The sequence below is a fragment of the Mobula birostris genome, chromosome 13 (genome assembly GCF_030028105.1).
Source record: "Mobula birostris isolate sMobBir1 chromosome 13, sMobBir1.hap1, whole genome shotgun sequence".
Classification (NCBI taxonomy): Eukaryota; Metazoa; Chordata; class Chondrichthyes; order Myliobatiformes; family Myliobatidae; genus Mobula; species Mobula birostris.
Genome location: NC_092382.1, coordinates 20,488,266 through 20,506,972, shown reverse-complemented (window position 1 = coordinate 20,506,972; position 18,707 = coordinate 20,488,266). Strand labels below are relative to the sequence as shown.

General features: G+C 45.0%; 1 protein-coding gene across 1 annotated transcript in view; it reads left to right on the top strand.

Moving 5' to 3' along the window:
- The window catches only part of LOC140207837 (uncharacterized), a 268,940-nt gene that overhangs the window by 209,644 nt on the left and 40,589 nt on the right, over nt 1-18,707 (top strand). The gene's annotated exons all lie outside the window — the stretch shown is intronic.

The window sequence follows — 18,707 nt, the reverse complement described above, 5'->3', positions numbered from 1 at the left end:
TAATTCCCAAACTCGTTAAAGCTCGGGTGACAAGAGTTAAAGTCTTACAATGGTAATGTAAGGAAGTTCAGTTCAATTGGTGTGAGAGAGAGAGAGAATGGGGTATTTGTAATCCAAGGTGAAAACCACACTAGGAGAAGAACGAGTAAACAGGTCCCATTGATCTTCCGTCGTCAGGCTCCAAATCCACTCTTGAGTTAGCCAAACGCAGCTTATCGCTAAGGGGACCGTCTTCGAGGGTGAGCTACCTCCCAGGCAAGGGTAGACACACCGGTAGCCTCCACAGGGTCAGCCCTTCCACACACCGTGATACCCACTGATCAATTACCCTGATCGATCCTCAACCCACGCTTGTGGGCACTCGAAAGTTCCACCCAGTGACTCCTCTGTCACTGGCCTCCTTTCACTGACCGGTCACCGTAACCGGTGTCCCACTGTGTGTCTCTGGGAGAGTCATCTGACCTTGATTAAATAAACACGCTACGAAGCAACTGTGAACATCGAACTGTCCATCACATAACTCCGCCTCTCTCTCACCATGGCAACCAAGAAGCAACTGTGAACATCAAACTGTCCATCACATAGCTCCGCCTCTCTCTCACCATGGCAACCAAGAAGCAACTGTGAACATCGAACTGTCCATCACATAACTCCGCCTCTCTCTCACCATGGCAACCAAGCAGCTGTGAACATCGAACTGTCCATCACATAACTCCGCCTCTCTCTCACCATGGCAACCAAGAAGCAACTGTGAACATCGACCTGTCCATCACATAACTCCGCCTCTCTCTCACCATGGCAACCAGGAAGCAACTGTGAACATCAAACTGTCCATCACATAACTCCGCCTCCCTCTCACCATGGCAACCAGGAAGCAGGCAGCAGTACTGTAGACAGTTTCTCTCTCTCTCTCATTTAAAGGCACAGTCCATGTCCACCACGAGTACTTCCCCACATTCACAGTAGGTGATCGGCCTCTCCCCAGTGTGGACACGCAGACGTTCCTTCAGTTGAGATGATTGAATGAATCCCTTCCCACGGACAGAGCAGGTGAACGAACATTTCCTTGTGTGTCAGTAGGTGAAATGACCAATTGAATCCCTTCCCACAGACTGAGCAAGTTAATGGTCACTCCCTGGTGTGAACTGACTGGTGTCTCAGTAGATGAGGTGAGCAAGTGAAGCCCTTCCCACAGACTGAGCAGGTGAACGGTCTCTCCCCGGTGTGAACTCGCTGATGTGCCTTCAGATGAGATGACTGAATGAAGCCCTTCCCACAGTCTGAGCAGGTGAACGGCCTCTCCCCAGTGTGAACTCGCTGATGCACCTTCAGTTCAAATGACTCTACGAATCCCCTCCCACACACTGAGCAGGTGAATGGCCTCTCCCCAGTGTGAACTGACTGGTGTCTCAGTACAGCAGATGACTTTGTGAAATCCTCTCCACAGACTGAGCAGGTGAATGGCCTCACCCCAGTGTGAATTCGCCGATGTACCTTCAGTTGAGATGACTGAGTAAATCCCATCCCACAGTCTGAGCAGGTGAACGGCCTCTCCCCAGAGTGAACTCGCTGATGTACCTTCAGTTGATATGACTCAGGGAATCCCTTCCCACAGTCTGAGCAGGTGAATGGCCTCTCTCCAGTGTGAATTCGCCGATGTACCATCAGTTGAGATGACTGAGTGAATTCCTTCCCACAGTCTGAGCAGGTGAACGGCCTCTCCCCAGTGTGAACTCGCTGATGTACCTTCAGATTAAATGAGCAAGTGAATCCCTTCCCACAGACTGAGCAGGTGAATGGCCTCTTTCCAGTGTGAACTCTCTGATGTACCTTCAGGTTACATGACTGAGTGAATCCCTTCCCACAGTCTGAGCAGGTGAATGGCCACTCCCCGGTGTGAACTGACTGGTGTCTCAGTAACTGAGATGACACAGTGAATCCCTTCCCACAGTCTGAGCAGGTGAACGGCCGCTCCCCGGTGTGAACTCGCTGGTGAGCCATTAGGTCAGATAACCGAGTGAATCCTTCCCCACAACTTCAGCAGATGATCAGCCTCTGTTCGAAGTGAACTGACCAGTTTGTCCACAGGTGGGAAGACCGACTGAATCCCTTCTCACACACAGAACAGGTGAATGGCCTTGTCCCAGTGTGAACTTGCTGATGTACCTTCAGTTGAGATGACCGACTGAATCCATTCCCACTGTCTGAGCAGATGAATGGGTTTCCCCCTTTGTTGACGTACGGCTGGGATTTTCTTTTATCTACTGTCAGTTTAAAGTGCCACAGTTTTAAAGCCATGAAAACATTTTCTGCCCAGATGAATGGTTGGTCTGCACAGCTGTTAAAAGGAATTAAATGAATATTAGTATTATTTCATGTTCTTGTCACAGAGTCATAGAAAAGTACAACACAGAAACAGGCCCTTTGGCCCATCTAGTTTATGTTGAACTATTTAAACTGTCTACCCCTGTACCCCGACCATCCAGGTACCTATACAAACCTCTTACATGTTGAAATTGAGCTCGCATGCACCAGTTGGACTGTCTGCTCATTCCACACCTGGATGACCATCTGTGTGAAAAACTTTCCCCTCATGTTCCCCTTAATGTTTCACCTTTCACCCTTAATCCATGGCCTCTGGTTGTAGTCCCACCCCATCTCAGTGGAAAAAGCCAGCTTGCATTTACCCCATCTATAACCCTCATAATTTTGGCACACCTCCATCAAATCTCCCCTCGATCTTCTACATTCCAAGGAATAAAGCCCTGACCTGTTCAAACTTTCCCTATAACCCAAGTCCTCCAGACCTGGCAACATCCTTGTGAATTTTCTCTGAACTCTTTCAACCTCTTTTACATCTTTCCTGTAGGTAGGTGATAAAACTGCACACAACACTCCAAATTAGGCCTCACCAATGTCTCGTGCAGTGTGAACATAACATCCATCTCCTGCACTCAGTACTTTGGTTCATGAAGGCCAATATGCCAAAATCTTTCTTTCCGTCCCTATTTAACTGTGTCACCACTTTCAGTGAATTATGGACATGTATTCCCAGATCCCTTCCTTCTGCAGCACTCCTCAGTGCCCGACCATTCACTGTGTAAGACCCAGGTCCTATCAAAATGCAACACCTCGCACTTGTCTCCATTAAATTCCATTTTGCATTTCTCCAGCTGGTCCAGATCACACTGCAAGCCATTATATCCTTCCTCACTATCCACTACACCCACAATCTTAGTGTCATCCAGAAATCTGCTGATCCAGTTAACCACACTATCATCCAGATTACTGATCTAGATGACAAACAACAACAGATCCAGCACCGATTCCTGTGGCAAACCACTAGTCACAGGCCTCCAGTCAGAGAGGCAACCATCGGCTTCTCCCAAAACCAGTGTCTCATGCAATTTACTATCTTATCTTGAATGCTGAGTGACTGAACCTTCTTGACCAACCTCCCATATCAGACTTTGTCAAGTGCCTTGCTAAAGTCCATGTAGACAACATCCACTGCCTTGCCTTCAACCACTTTCCTGACAACTTCCTCGAGAGACTCTATTAGATTGGATAGACATGACCTACCATGCACGAAGCCATGCTGCCTATCCTTAATCTATCTATCCAAATACTTACATATCTGGTTCCTGCACATACGTTCCAATGACTTTCCCACTACTGATGTCAAGCTCATTGACGTATAATTTCCTACTTTATTTTTAGAGCCTTTCTTGAACAGCGGAACAACATTGGCTGTCCTCCAATCCTCCAGTACCTCAACTGTCACTAAGGATTATTTAAATATCTGTGCTTGTGCCCCAACAATTTCTGCACTTGTTTTCCGCAGAGTCCCAGGGAACAATTTGTCAGGCCCTGGGGATTTATCCACACTAATTTGCCTTCAGACAGCAAACACCTCCACCCCTGCAATCTGTACAGGGTCCATGAAGTTGATGCCATTTTGCCTCACTTCTATAGACTCTGTGTCCATCTCCTGAGTAAACATGGATGCACAAATAATATTTAAAATCTCCCCCATATATTTTGTCTCCTCATACAGATTACCATTCTGATGGTCCAGAGTGGGCATGTTTCTGTACTGAACTGGCCAAACGTGATTGGGAGGGGAAGCTGGTAAGAATGATGATGGAGCAGCAATGGCTGGAGTTTCTGGGAGCAATTCGGGAGCTGAGTGATCGATACATCCCAAAGAAGTGGAAGCATTAGAAAGGCAGGGGGACAAAACCGTGGATGAAATGAGAAGCCAAAGCCAACATAAAAAGCAAAGAGAGGGCAAACAAAAGAGCAAAATCTATTGGGAAGCTTTTAGAAAGCAACAGAAGATGACTAAAAAAGATGTCAGATGAGTTCAGGGTGTGGAATTATGATATTGTAGTCACTAATGAGTCTTTGTAGCACCCAACAGTCTGAGGCATTTGAAGGAACAAAATATCCAGGGCCTCAATATCTCTTGAAAACCAAGGTTCCCTGCACCAGTTACCTTTCAACTTTTATTTTGGCAGGCACATACAAACTCTACACCCTCAATACTTCACTTCTGAAGAATTCCCACTTACCAAGTACTCCTTTGCCAGAAAACAGCCCGTCCACACTTGTCAGATCCATTCTGATACCATCAGAATTGACCTTTCTCCAATTTAGAATCTCCACCCATGGTTCAGTCCTTTCTTTTTCCATGTTAACTTGGAATCTCATGGCATTATGATCACTAGATGCAAAGTGTTCCCATACACTAATATTCTGTCACTAGCCCTGGAATATTTTCTAATAGCTTATTGCACATTTCTATGCTGGGAATTCTATGTGCTGATTAATGGCACATCTGACAAACTCTACCCCATCTAGTCCTTTTACATATGGGAGTCACGTCAATCTATGGAAATTTATAATCGCTTAGTATATCAAGCATTGGCGTACTCTGCGATCTCTCTTGCTAATTTGTTCCTCCAAATTCCTCAGATTGTTGGGTGCAAACAAGCCCCAGTCATGGCAACAAGATCACAATTCCATGTCCTGAGGTCTGAACAGCATTTGCCTGGTGTCAAGAAAACAACCTCTCCCTCATTGCCACAAAAACAAAGGAGCTGATTGTGGATGACAGAAGGAATGGAGACAGGCTAACCCCTATTTACACCAATGGATCTGGGGTTGAGAGGGTGAACAGCTTTAAGCTCCTCGACATACACATCACCGAGGATCTCATGTGGTCTGTACATACCAGCTGTGTAGTGAAAAAGGCACAACAGTGCCTCTTTCACGTCAGACGGTTGAAGAAGTCTGAAATGGGGCCCCAAATCCTAAGAACTTTCTACAGAGTCACAACTGAGAGCATCCTGACTGGATGCATCACTGCCTGGTCTGGGAACTGTACTCCCCTCAATCGCAGGAACCTGCAGAGAGTGGTGTGGACAGCCCAGCGCATCTGTAGTTGTGAACTGCCCATGATTCAGGACATTTACAGGGACAGGTGTGTAAAAGGGGCCCAGAGGACCACTGGGGACCCTACTCACCCGAACCACAGACTGTTCCAAGCTGCTACCATCCGGGAGACAGTACTGCAGCATAAAAGCCAGAACCAACAGGCTTCTTCTATCAGGCCATCACACTGCTTAATTCATGCTGATACAACTGTATTTCTATGTTATATTGACTGTCCTGTTCTATTATAAATTACTATAAATTGCACATTGCACATTTAGATGGAGATGCAACACAGAGTTTTACTCCTCATGCATGTGAAGGATGTAAGTAAGAAAGTCAATTCAATTCACCCTCTCTATTACCTGGCATTCTGGCTCCCATCCCCTCTACAACTTTGGTTTAACACCACCCCCCCACCCACCATACCAGCACAAGCAAGCCTTAACACTAGGATATCAGTCCCCTTCTAGTTCTGTTGCCGTAACTAGCAAATCCCCTATCACCCCTTTGACTTTCCTCTGCCACGTAATCTCCTCCCCCCAACAGTTTCTAAAGTGGTAGAATACATAGAACATAAAAAAACATAGAAAACCTACAGCACAAAACAGGCTCTTCGGCCCACAAAGCTGTGCCAAACATGTCCCTACCTTAGAGCTACCGAGGCTTACCCAGAGCCCTTTACTTTTCTAAGCTCCATGTACCCATCCAGGAGTCTCTTAAAATACGTTATTGTTTCTGCCTCCTCCACTGCCGCCGGCAGCCCATTCCACGCACTCACCACTCTCTGCATGAATAACTTATCCCCGACATCTCCTCTGTATTTACTTCCAAGCACCTTAAACCTATGCCCTCTCGTGCTAGCCATTTCAGCCCTGGGAAAAAGCCTCAGACTATCCACAGAATCAATGCCTTTCATTATCTCATACACCTCTATCAGGTCACCTCTCATCCTCCGTCACTACAAGGAAAAAAGGCCGAGTTCACTCAACATATTCTCATAAGTCACGCTCGCCTGTCGAGGCAAAGTCCTTATAAATCTCCTCTGCACCCTATCTATGGCCTACCTGTTGTTGTGGGGGATGGCCACAAGAGTACTCTGCGATGGCTATTTAACCTCATTCCCGTTCCTGACTCTCACCCAGTTTCCTGCGTCCTGCACTTTGGGTGTAACTCACCTCTCTTTATCCCACCCCCTCCGACTCCCGGATGATACGGAATTCATCCATTTCCAGCCCCAACTCCTTAAAGTGGAGACACAACATGTGCACACTGAATTTTATATATAGAGGTACTCATTTTAACAGCTAGCAAATCACTGTCAGTAATAATTTTGATCTGCAATCTCACACAACGTATGTAACAGGTCTGTAGCAGGTAATGAAGGATTTTCTCACTGGAGCAATTGCACACTGTCCATATCTGATTTGCTTGCTAAATAATGCTATAAAAAGTCAGATTTCCAAATATCACTCCACTTCTTCCCACTTGCAAATTCTCCAGCAACTTTTGCATCACCACAATACACAGAGGTAACACCAGTTTCTGTATTGTACATAAATATTTCCCCTGAACCCTCCCCCAGGTGACTGACGGTGGTGAACTCAGTGATGGCAATGCCAATGAATATGAAGGGAAGGGCAGTAGTCTGTCTCATTGGAGTCTGGCACATTTGTGATGTGAAAGCTACTTGTTGCCCAGGACAAAGGTGTTTGATATCATTATGTACCCAGAGAGAGTGGGACAAAACATGTTCTCACAGGTAGAAAGTCCAGAACAAGAGGGGGTGGAACAAGCAACAGACACAAAATGCTGGAGGAACTCAGCAGGCCAGGCAGCATCTATGGAAAAGAGTACTAATGCTGAGTTCCTCCAGCAATTTGTGTGTGTTGCTCGGATTTCCAGCATCTGCAGATTTTCTCTGGTTTGTGACTGGAGGCAGAACAAAGGTGATTTTCACAACAGCTGATGTAAAAGATTTTGTTCCCTTTCTCCGAGTTCCCGATCCTTGCATTTAGACAGCTGGAGCTCAGCTCTGTCTGAGAGACCCATCGGTTCCCATTCCCTCATCAGCCGGAAGCTCCCCGGGGCCCGTGTACGGATGGTGGGGCTGAGAGAGAGGGAAGAGAGCAGGACTGTCCCGGGATTGCGGGTCACGGAGTCCGGAGTCACAGCAACTACCCGAAGTCGGTGTTGGAAACGCCGCCCGGTGAGACCCCCAACCCGGAGATCCCTTCTCACCTCAACCGATCATCCGGGGCCTTTTGTGCCCCGCGCGCTGGTGAGCTCGAGCTTGGTCGGTTTAACGGCTGGGCTACTAATCACGTGAGCAGCCCCTCCCCACCGCTGTCAACAGAGTCACGCACTGCGCTATTCCCAATGGTGCGAGGCGATGTCAATCACTGCTTCCAACCAATAGCGGAGGCGGACCAGCCGAGAGGGCGTTACCTCCGCCGACACGGTCTCCCGAACTTTCCGTCACGGCGGGACAACCGTCAAAGTAAATGTCCGCTTTCTGATTTATTTCCATTTCCCTCCGAGGGAAGTTGGGGCGTTTGTGAAGCGTCTCCTGCGGCCGGAGTCTGATGTGTCGCTGAGAGGTAGGAGGAGACCGCTCGGCCCGTCGGTTTGATGCCGGTTCCCCGGGGAGGGAGAGGATGAAGACGGTGAGAGAGGGGGCGGACAGGATGTTTGTCCCGGTGGGGACAGGAGGGGCTCATCTGTGGAAATGTCTGAGCCCACGGTGGTGGCGATTCACCACATTGGGGGGCAAACACCGGCAGACTGTTGCCCTGCAAGCGGGGCCAATGGTCCGGGCAAAGTGACAATTATTTGTGTTTTGTTGAGACTGTACCGGGAATATGGTGTAAAATCCCGCTCCCCACACTAACACGGGTCACACAGACCAAAGAACAAACTGCCGGAGGAACTCAGTGGGTCGGGCAGCATCTGTGGAGGGAAATGGACCGTCAACATTTCGGGCCGAGACCCTCCCTCTGGACTGAGAGTGGACGGGAAATAGTCCGAGAAAAGAGGTGAGGGGTGGGGATGGGGCAAGAGCTGGGGAGTGAGAGGTGGATCCAGGTGAGGGGGAGGTGGGAAGGTGGAAATAGTGACGGGGGTGGGAGGTGAGTGGTTGGGGCAACACGGGGCTGCAGAAGATGGAAATTAATTCCATAGAGGATTAACAAAGAGGTTGGAGAGGATTTGTTATGGAGAGTGCAATGAAGATTCACCAGACTGATCCCTGGAGTGGTGGGGTCATCATATGAAGAAGGATCAAATGTGATAACCCTTTCATTTAGAGAATCGAGGACTGAGAGATGAAGACATTGAAATGCACAATATCATTACCGGTTGAACCAGGGATCCCAGTCTCTGAAAATGGGGGTGGACTGTCCGGGACTGAGATGAGGGGAAATGTCTCCACTCTGAGGGTGGTGAATGTCTGTAAATCCCCACCACAGAGGGTGGTGAAGACTCAGTGATCGTCCTCACATAAAACAGAGGCCGGCAGATGTGTGCAGACCGGAGGAATCGAGGAAATGAGGATCGGGCAGAAACATGTGGCTGAGATGGGAGAGCAGCCGCCATCTTGGTGATGGTTCGAGGGGCTGAATGGCCACCTCCTGCTGATTCTCACTTAGTGTTTCAGTGTTCCTGTCCAGTGAGCCCGGAGGAATGTGAATAGAAAGTAGAAACATAGAAAAACTGCAGCAGTATAGAGGCCCTTCGGCCCACAATGCTGTGCCGAACATGTTCTTACCTCAGAAATTACCCAGGGTTACCCATAGCGCTCTGTTTTTCTAAGCTCCATGTACCTGTCCAGGAGTCTCTTCGAAGACCCTATTGTAGCCCATTCCACACACCACTCTCTGTGTAAAAAAACTTACCCCTGACATCTCCTCTGTACCTAATCTCCAGCACCTTAATCCTGTGTCCTCTTGTGGCCACCATTTCAGCCCTGGGAAAAAGCCTCTGACTATCCACACGATCAATGCCTCTCATCATCTTATACACCTCTATCAGGTCACCTCTCATCCTCCGTCGGTCCAAGAAGAAAAAGCCGAGTTCACTCAACCTATTCTCATAAGATATGCTCCCCAGACCCGGCAACATCCTTGTATATCCCCTCTGCACCCTTTCTATGGTTTCCACAGCCTTCCTGTAACGAAGCGACCAGAATTGAGCATAGTACTTCAAGTGCGGTCTGACCAGAGTCCTACATTACCCTTTGCCTTTTAAATTCAATCCCATGGTTGATTAAGGCCAATGCACCGTATGCCTTCTTAACCACAGAGTCAACCTACGCAGCAGCTTTGAGTGTCCTATGGACTCGGACCCCAAGATTCTCCTGGCGGAGAATCTCACCTGGTCCCTAACACCAGCTCCATAGCAAAGAAAGCCCAGCAGTGTCCTTACTTTCTGTGAAGGCTGAGGAAGGTCCATCTCCCACCCTCCGTCCTCACCACATTCTACAGAGGACGTATCGAGAGCATCCTGAGCAGCTACATCACTGTCTGGTTCGGAAACCATCTCGGATCGCAAGACCCTGCAGTGGATACTGAGGTCAGCTGAGAAGATCATCGGGGTCTCTCTTCCCACCATTGGAGACACTTACACCACACACTGCATCCGTAAAGCAAACAGCATTGTGAAGGACCCCATGCACCCCTCATACAAACTCTTCTCCCTCCTGCCACCTGGCAAAAGGCACCGAAGTTTTCAGGCCCTCACGACCAGTCTATGTAACAGTTCTTTTTCCCCCCAAGTATTCAGACTCCTCAATACTCAGAGCCTGGACTGACACCAACCTACTGTCTTGTTTATTATTTATTGTAATGCCTGCACTGTTTTGCACACTTTATGCAGTCCTCAGTAGGTCTGGAGTCTCGTGTAATTTTGTGTGTTTTTTTTATGTAGTTCAGTGTAATTTTTGTATTGTTCATGTAGCACCATGGTCCTGAAAAACATTGTCTCATTTTTACTGTGTACGGTACCAGCAGTTATGGTGGAAATGACAATATACAGTGCCTTGACTTGACTCTGATCCTCCGCACTGCCAAGTCTTACCATTAATGCTATATTCTGCCATCATCTTTGACCTAATACAATGAACCAGCTCACACTTATCTGGGTTGAACTCCATTTGCCTCTTCTCAGCCCAGTTTTGCATCCTATCAATATAGATAGATAGATAGATGGATAGATATACTTTATTAATCCCGAGGGAAATTTGGTTTCGTTACAGCCGCACCAACCAAGAATTGAGCGTAAATATAGCAATACAAAAAACCCCAACAATCAAACAACAGAATGCAAACTATGCCAGATGGAAAATAAGTCCAGGACCAGTCTATTGGCTCAGGGTGTCTGACCCTCCACGGGAGGAGCTGCATGTTCGATGGCCACGGGCAGGAACGACCTCCCGTGCTGCCAAGTGTTGTATCATGGTGGAATGTGGCCGAAGTCCAACAGTAAAAAGTTCAATATCCAGTCTGCAAACACATTCCTCAATCATAATATACCCCGGATTGCACTATCCGTTGTTAGCCAGATCAGTAAGCACCGAACTCCTTTACGCTTACTGCTCTCAGTGCACTTCCGGTCAGCCGGAACGGTATTACCCACCGAACTCCTCTTCTCCAAAAGTCTCTGTTGTCTCGACCCGGTCCTCTTTCCTTGGCTTTGTGATCCCCCTCTGTGTGTTTTCCTCCGGATTTCAGCAGGGGTGGCCGCCGCTCTGTTCGCTAAGCCGGCCGGTGTTTGCTGGTCCATGAAATATACAATGCGACCTTGCTTCTGTCCGGCGTGTCGGGATGTAACCATTTCCAGTGCTAAAGAAAACCCAAAGAAAACTCTCTCTACCAGCATGTCAGGTAGCGTGCAGCTTCGACGTGTTACCGTGAGAAAAAAAATACAAAAGATAACGTAAATTAAAAAGTAAGAAGAAGAAAGTAAGAATAGATCGGAACGGCTGTACCAGGCTGCATGCACGACCGGTGCATGCACAAGATATATCTTCAAGTCTGTGGGCCAACACTATAGATAAAATTTTAGTATCAAAATTGAGTAAAGTGATAGGTCTATACGAAGAACATTCAGTAGGATTCATATTCTTTTTGAGAATGAGCGAAATGGAAGCTCCGTAAAAAGACTGCGGTAGTCTTCCTTCCTCTAATGGTAGAACATAAATGTGGTAGAAGCAAGGAGGAAAAACCCTAATAAAATTCTCCAGAGAATCCACCGGGTCCTGGGGATTTCCCAGAATGCAATTCTCAAATAGCCTGAGCAATTTCATCCTGGGAAATAGGTTGATCCAATTGCCTACGATCATCTAACGAAAGATTAGGAATATTTAATTGATCTAAAAATTATTCTTTGCAATATTATCATTAACAGAGTCAGAACTATACAATTTAGAATAAAATTCTCTAAAAGTGTCATTAATTACAAGGTGGTCAGTTGTCATATCCCCATTAATTTTATGTATTTCTTTAATTTGCTGCTTGGCTGAAAATCGCTTCAATTGATTAGCCAGTAGCTTACCAGTTTTATGTCCATGAATGTAAAGTTGTCTTGTATCTTTTAAAAGTTGGCTTTCAATTGGATATGTTATAAGAAGATCATATTTAGTTTTAGTTTCAATACGTCTCTTATATGTTTCAGGATCAGGTACCGAAGCATATTTATGGTCCAGTTGCTTTAACTGATTGGCTAATTCATTTCTTTCTTTGTTAGCTTTTCTAATGATGTTTGCAGTATAAGAAATAATTGATCCCGGATGTATGCTTTAAAAGTATCCCATTTAATAAGGCTAGACGCTTCTTCCAATGTATTTTCTTCAAAAATAAAGGGTAATTTGATTCTCCATAAATTTTTTAAAAATCCTCATCGGATAACAGAGTTAAATTAAATCGCCAAAATCTACACATGGGGATAGTACCAGGAAGATTTAAAGATAGAATTACAGGAGAGTGGTCAGAGATAGCAATCTCTTTATATTCAATTGATCGAATTAATGGAATCATTTGACTATCAATAAAAACAAAGTCAATCCCAGTATAAGAATGATAGACATGAGAGAAAAAAGAATACTCCCTGTCCGTCAGATGCAGAAACCGCCAAGCATCAACTATACCACATTTAGTTAGAAAAGATTGGATAAACAAAGCTGATATACTAAGTGTGGCTGGTTTAATAAATGAGCGATCTAATACTGGATCTAACCAACTGTTAAAGTCTCGTCCCATCACAAGGGCGTAAGTACACAAATCTGGCAAAAATGAAAATAGACGTTCAAAAAATCCTGGATCATCTATGTTGGGGGCATAAACATGAGCAAAAACAATCAACTTACTGTCTAAACTCCCTGATACAATAACAAATCGACCATTAGGGTCCGAAACAACTTTATGCTGAATAAAGGAAACTGTATTATCTACAAAAATTGAAACTCCACGTGATTTTCCCTTAAACGAAGACTGGAATTGCATACCCTTCCACTCAGTAAAAAAAAAACGTAAGGTATCACAGCTGTGTATGTGTGTTTCTTGTAAAAAAAAATAATGGGTGCTTTTATTTTTTTTAATATAAGCAAACACTTTGTTCCTTTTGGTGGGGTGATTCAGCCCTTTCACATTCAAACTAAACAGGTTAATATTTTGAACCATTTTAAATACCAATCAACAAGTAATTAAAAGATCTGGCCATAAGTTATTAAAACTAGAAAGCAAACGGTAAAGTAAGGTATTCAAATGAACAATCATACATTCAACCCAACAGAGCTCCCAGAGAGAAATAGGCCCTACCGCCTCCCCTACCCAAAGCGAGAAAGCTGACCAATAGACAGTCAGCGAGCTGAGAACTAAGTACCGGCCCCCAAAAATCCCGTTGACAGAAAAAAAAACTCCAGTCCTGCAAGGTCATTATGTCCCTACCAAGACACAACATAAAAAGTAAAATAACTCGGTATTCAAAAATATGAAAGGATCACTTCAAACAAATTCAAAGAAAGCTATATTAAAATAAAGCCTCAAAACGGGATAAAATAAAGTAGTATCAAAAAAATATATAACAAAAGACAATATATGAACAGCGAAAACATGAGTTTAATAAAACCTTATTTCAAATTCATATTAACAGAAGAAAAAATTTGATCAAATAAGAAATATAAGTGTTAGACTTCATCCTTTAGAAACTCTTTTGCATCTTCAACTGAACTTATTCTTTTTCGCAATCCGTTCTTCAAAACAATACTCAGACGTGCGGGGAACTGAAGGGATGGTTTATATCCTTTATTATAAGATTCCAACATAACTTGTTTATATTTCATGCAATCAGCCAAAACTTCAGGCGAATAGTCTTCCACAAATCTAACCTTGTAATTTTGGAAATCGATCATTCCTTCTCTCTGGGTATGGCAAATTAAAAGGTCCTTAATTTGAAATTCATGAAAGGCTAGTCCGACCGAGCTGGGTTTCGCCGCCAAGGACAATGGCTTCTAAGTCAGCTCGGAAGTGAATAAAGCAGGGAAAAGCTGATTCAGAAAGTTTGCAAAAAATTTGTAGGGTCAGCACCTTCAATTGATTCTTCAAGACCCAGGATTCGCATGTTACTTCTCCTGTTTCTATTTTCGAGACTGATGATCCTTTTCAGCATTTTATCATTGGATAAAGATCACTCTTTGCAGAGTTTAATTGTATCTTCAATGTCCTCTTCAAGTGTCATTAGCTTCGCAGTATTCTCCTGAATTCGGTTCTCATACTCAAATAAAGTTCGCTGAATTAGCTAGAGCTATCACAGGGTTAATGGAATAAAACACAACGCAAGATAAATCAGCCATTACAATATTTGTTTCTCAGTTACAAATTCACTGCAGTGTTAACCTTTGTAATAATGAAGCTCATGCCACATGATGTGAAGTCAGTTATTTTCCCTTTTGTTTATTAGTGGTTCTTTATCGTTTGAGTGTGCCTTGCATTGGTAGCTTCTGGATACAACTTACTGTGGTGTCATCTGTAATCCCATGTCAGTTTGTTCTGTCACACACTCCAGAACATTGGCATTCACTGTGTCAGTCATTTCCTGTTTTTTTTTCTTGCCAAATTGTAACAGCCCACTATATTCTGCATTAAATGTCCTCTGCTAGTTTGTAACCTAACTTCCCAGCTTGTCCAGAGCACCATGTGCCCTCGGTAGTCTTTCTCGCTGTCTATTGCATCCTCATCTCGGTATAATCCAGGTATTTGCTGCTCCAGTTTGCCGCATTTTCATCTGTTATCTAAATCATTAATATGAATGCCAATCACCCAGTCGCTTTCCCTGCAGCACCCCGCGAGTCTCATGCCTACATTCAGAGAGACAAACAGCTGGAAGCACTGCCTGGCTTCTCCACTTGCTTCATCCTGAATTCTAAGGACTTTTCCCTTTTGGACCAGACTCTCATGCAGAACTTTATCAAACAGGTTGTTAATGTCAAAGTAGGCAATGGCTCCCACATCCCCGTCATCAAGCTACTTGATAACGTCCTCAGAAATCTCAATAATTTGATTAGACATGACCAGCCAGTCTGACTATCCCACCCGTCTACAACTACTCTTTGCCTTCTGTGGACAAGCCAGTTCTGGATCCACAAAGCAATGTCCCCTTGGATCCCATGCCTCCTTATTTTCTCAATAAGCCTTGCATGGGGCACCTTATCAAATGCTTTGCTGAAATTTATATACACTACAACTACTGCCCTTTCTTAATCAATATGTTTAGTCACATCCTCAAAAAATTCAATCAGGCTCGTAAGGCACGATCTGCCCTTGACAAAGCCAGGCTGACAATTCCTAATCATATTATACCTCTCCTCATATTCATAAATCCTTCCTCTCAGGATCTTCGCCATCTACTTACCAACCACTGAGGTAAGACTCACCTGTCTATAATTTCCTGGGCTATCTCTACACCCTTTCTTGAATAAAGGAACAACATCAGCCACCCTCCAATCCTCCGGAACCTCTCTTGTTCTCATTGATAATGCAAAGTTCATCGCCAGAGGCTCAGCAATCTCATTCCTCACCTCCCATAGTAGTCTGGGGTGCATCTCTTCCGGTCCCGGTGACTTATCCAAATTGATGCTTTCCAAAAGCTCCAGCACATCCTCTTCCTTAATATCTACATGCTCAAGCATTTCAGTCTGCTGCAAGTCATCACTATAAGCACCAAGATCCTTTTCTATAGTGAATACGGAAGTAAAGTATTCATTAAGTAGCTCTGCTATTTCCTTCTGTTCCATACATACTTTTCCACTGTCACACTTTATAGGTACTACTCTTTCACGTCTTATCCTCTTGCTCTTCACATTCTTCTAGACTGCCTTGGGATTTTCCTTAATCCGGTCCGCAAAGGCCTTCTCATGACCCCTTTTTGTCTCTCCTCATTTCCTTCTTAAGCTCTTTCCTATTAGCTTTATAATCTTCGAGATCTCTAACATTACCTAGCTCTCTGAACCTTTTGTAAGCTTTTCTTTTCTTCTTGACTAGATTTATTGCAGCCTTTGTACACCATGGTCCCTGTACCCTACCATAACTTTCCTGCTTCATTGGAATGTACCTATGCACAACTCCACACAAATATCCCCTGAACACTTGGCACATTTCTTCCGTATTTTCCCTGAGAGCATCTGTTTCGAATTTAAACTTCCAGTTTCCTGCCTGATAGCCTCATAATTCCCCTTACTCCAATTAAACGCTTTTCTAACTTGTCTGTTCCTATCTTTCTCCAATGTTATATATTGAAATATATTCCCACTCACTGGTGACCATGGGCCAGGTTCCCCGCCCAGTTCAAGCATCATCATGTTCCAGTTCTGTTGTGGGATGGGGGAAGAGTGTTAATTTTAGAACGAGGAATAGCCAAGATACTGCATCATATTACCGACTGGAAAGAGTCCTGGGAGTGTTGATGCTTCTATAATCATGGGATGAGGAATCTAGGATTATGGAACTGGCAGAGTTTTGGCTTTGGCTTTGGCCCAGCTTTATGCTTCTACAGATAGAGCTGGATGTTCCTCGTTCTGCAACGAAGCAGAGTTTCCAGTGGGGTGGGTGGATATTGGTTGAAAGGCATGAACTATAATGAGAGGTTGGACAAACTCTGTGCTGTAGGAGAACGAATTTAAATTGAGTGTTCTACGCAAGTCCATTTCTCTAGACTGGTGCAGGCTGGGGTGATACTTGAATGAGGTTTATAAAATTATTAGAGGCATAGGTAGAAGAGAGAGAAAATATTTTTCTCCCAGGGTTGAAATGTCTAATGCCGGATGGGGTATTTTCAAAGGAAATGTGAGAGGCAGGTTTATTTTCCCACAGAGAGTGGTGTGGCTCAAATGTGCTCCCTAGGGTAGTAGTCGAGGCAGATATATTGGGAACTTGCAAGAGATGTTTAGGTTGGCACGTGAGTGAGAGGGAAATAGAAGTATTGTGGCCATTGTGCAGGCAGAACGAATTACTTGATTTGGACATTTGATCACTAATTGAATTGGCTGAGCACAACATTGTGGGCCGAAGGGCCTGTTTCTGTGCTGTACTGTTCTATGTTCTCTGTCTTTTGTTGTGATGTTTCGGGGGTAACGGAGGCAGGAGATGTGAATGGGAGCATCAGCTCAGCTGGAGCCCAAAGTGGGAAATGTGAGATTACCCACTTCTGCAGGAGAAACAGAAACACTGAGTGTCTTTTAAATGGTGAGAGACTGAGGTACAGTATGCAGCGAGGGAGGTCAAAGGTATATTGAATTTATTGCAAGAGTTATTGGGTATAAGTTGGTCTATCTCTGACACTTCTGTCCCCTTTCCTCATCTCTCTCTCTCTCTCTCTTCCTCTCTCTCTCCTTCTCTGTCAGAGACAGATCTCTGATACCTCATCCGATGTCTTGATCTAAGGCCTCACCTTGTGCCAAGGTGAGACCACCCTGTGGGTGGAGGAGCAACACCTTATATTCCATCTGAGGCCCCTCCAACCTGATTGTATGAATATTGAATTTTCCTTCCTGTAAACAAATACCGCCCCCCCCCCAAACATCTCTATTTCGCACTCTGTACTGTCATGCTTTCATTTCTCCTCAGCGGCCTATAACTTCCTCTGGGTCACCTATTTCCCTTTCTCCTATTGAGAAGTCTCTGATTCTCCTCCACTCTTGACCTGCCATCACTTGACTTCACCTATCACCTTCCAGCTCGTCTCTTTCTCCTCCCCGTCCAATTGTATTCAGATATCTTCCCCCTTCCTCCTCAGGAACGAAGAAGGCTTTTTTTGTCAAAATGTCGACTGTTTACTCTTTTCCACACTCTTAGCCTGATGTGCTAAGTTCTTTTCGCATTTTGTAAGTGTTACTTTCCGTTGCCAGCGTTTGTCAGAATTCCTCGTGTTTAAGTGAACTAATTACCATAATAATTACTTGGGCTTTGTCGAGATTGTACCTGGAATATGGTGTAAAATCCCACTCCCCACACTAACACGAGTCATACAGACCAAAGAACAAACTGCCGGAGGAACTCAGTGGGTCGGGCAGCATCTGTGGAGGGAAATGGACCGTCAACATTTCGGGCCGGGACCCTCCCTCTGGACTGAGAGTGGACGGGAAATAGTCAGAGAAAAGAGGTGAGGGGTGGGGATGGGGCAAGAGCTGGGGAGTGAGAGGTGGATCCAGCTGAGGGGGGAGGTGGGAAGGTGGAAATAGTGACAGGGGTGGGAGGTGAGTGGTTGGGACAACACGGGGCTGCAGAAGATGGAAATTAATTCCATAGAGGATTAACAAAGAGGTTAGAGAGTATTTGTTATAACGATTCACCAGCCTGATTCCTGGAGGACGATGAAGAGTCGGTAATCGTCTTCACATAAAACAGAGATCAGCAGATGTGTGAAGACCGAAGGGATCGAGGAAATAAGGATCAGGTAGAAACATGTGGCTGAAATGGGAGAGCAGCCGCCATCTTGTTGATTACTTGAGGGACTGAGTTGCCACCTCCTGATGTTTCGTACATGAAGTTTTAGTGTTGTTGTCCTGTGAGGCCGGTGGAATGTGAATAAAAATTAGTATTTATAAGCATGGAAGTGATTTGAATGAAACCTGCACAATTCCTGTTTGGGTCTGAACTGTGTGTCAGAACGGGATGGAAATTGAACCCGTAACTCTGAGAGCTGGGGAATGGGTGGATGGAGCTATGGGGACGGGGAAGGTGAAGAGGGAATATTAAAAATGTAGCTGGTGTAAATATGAAATA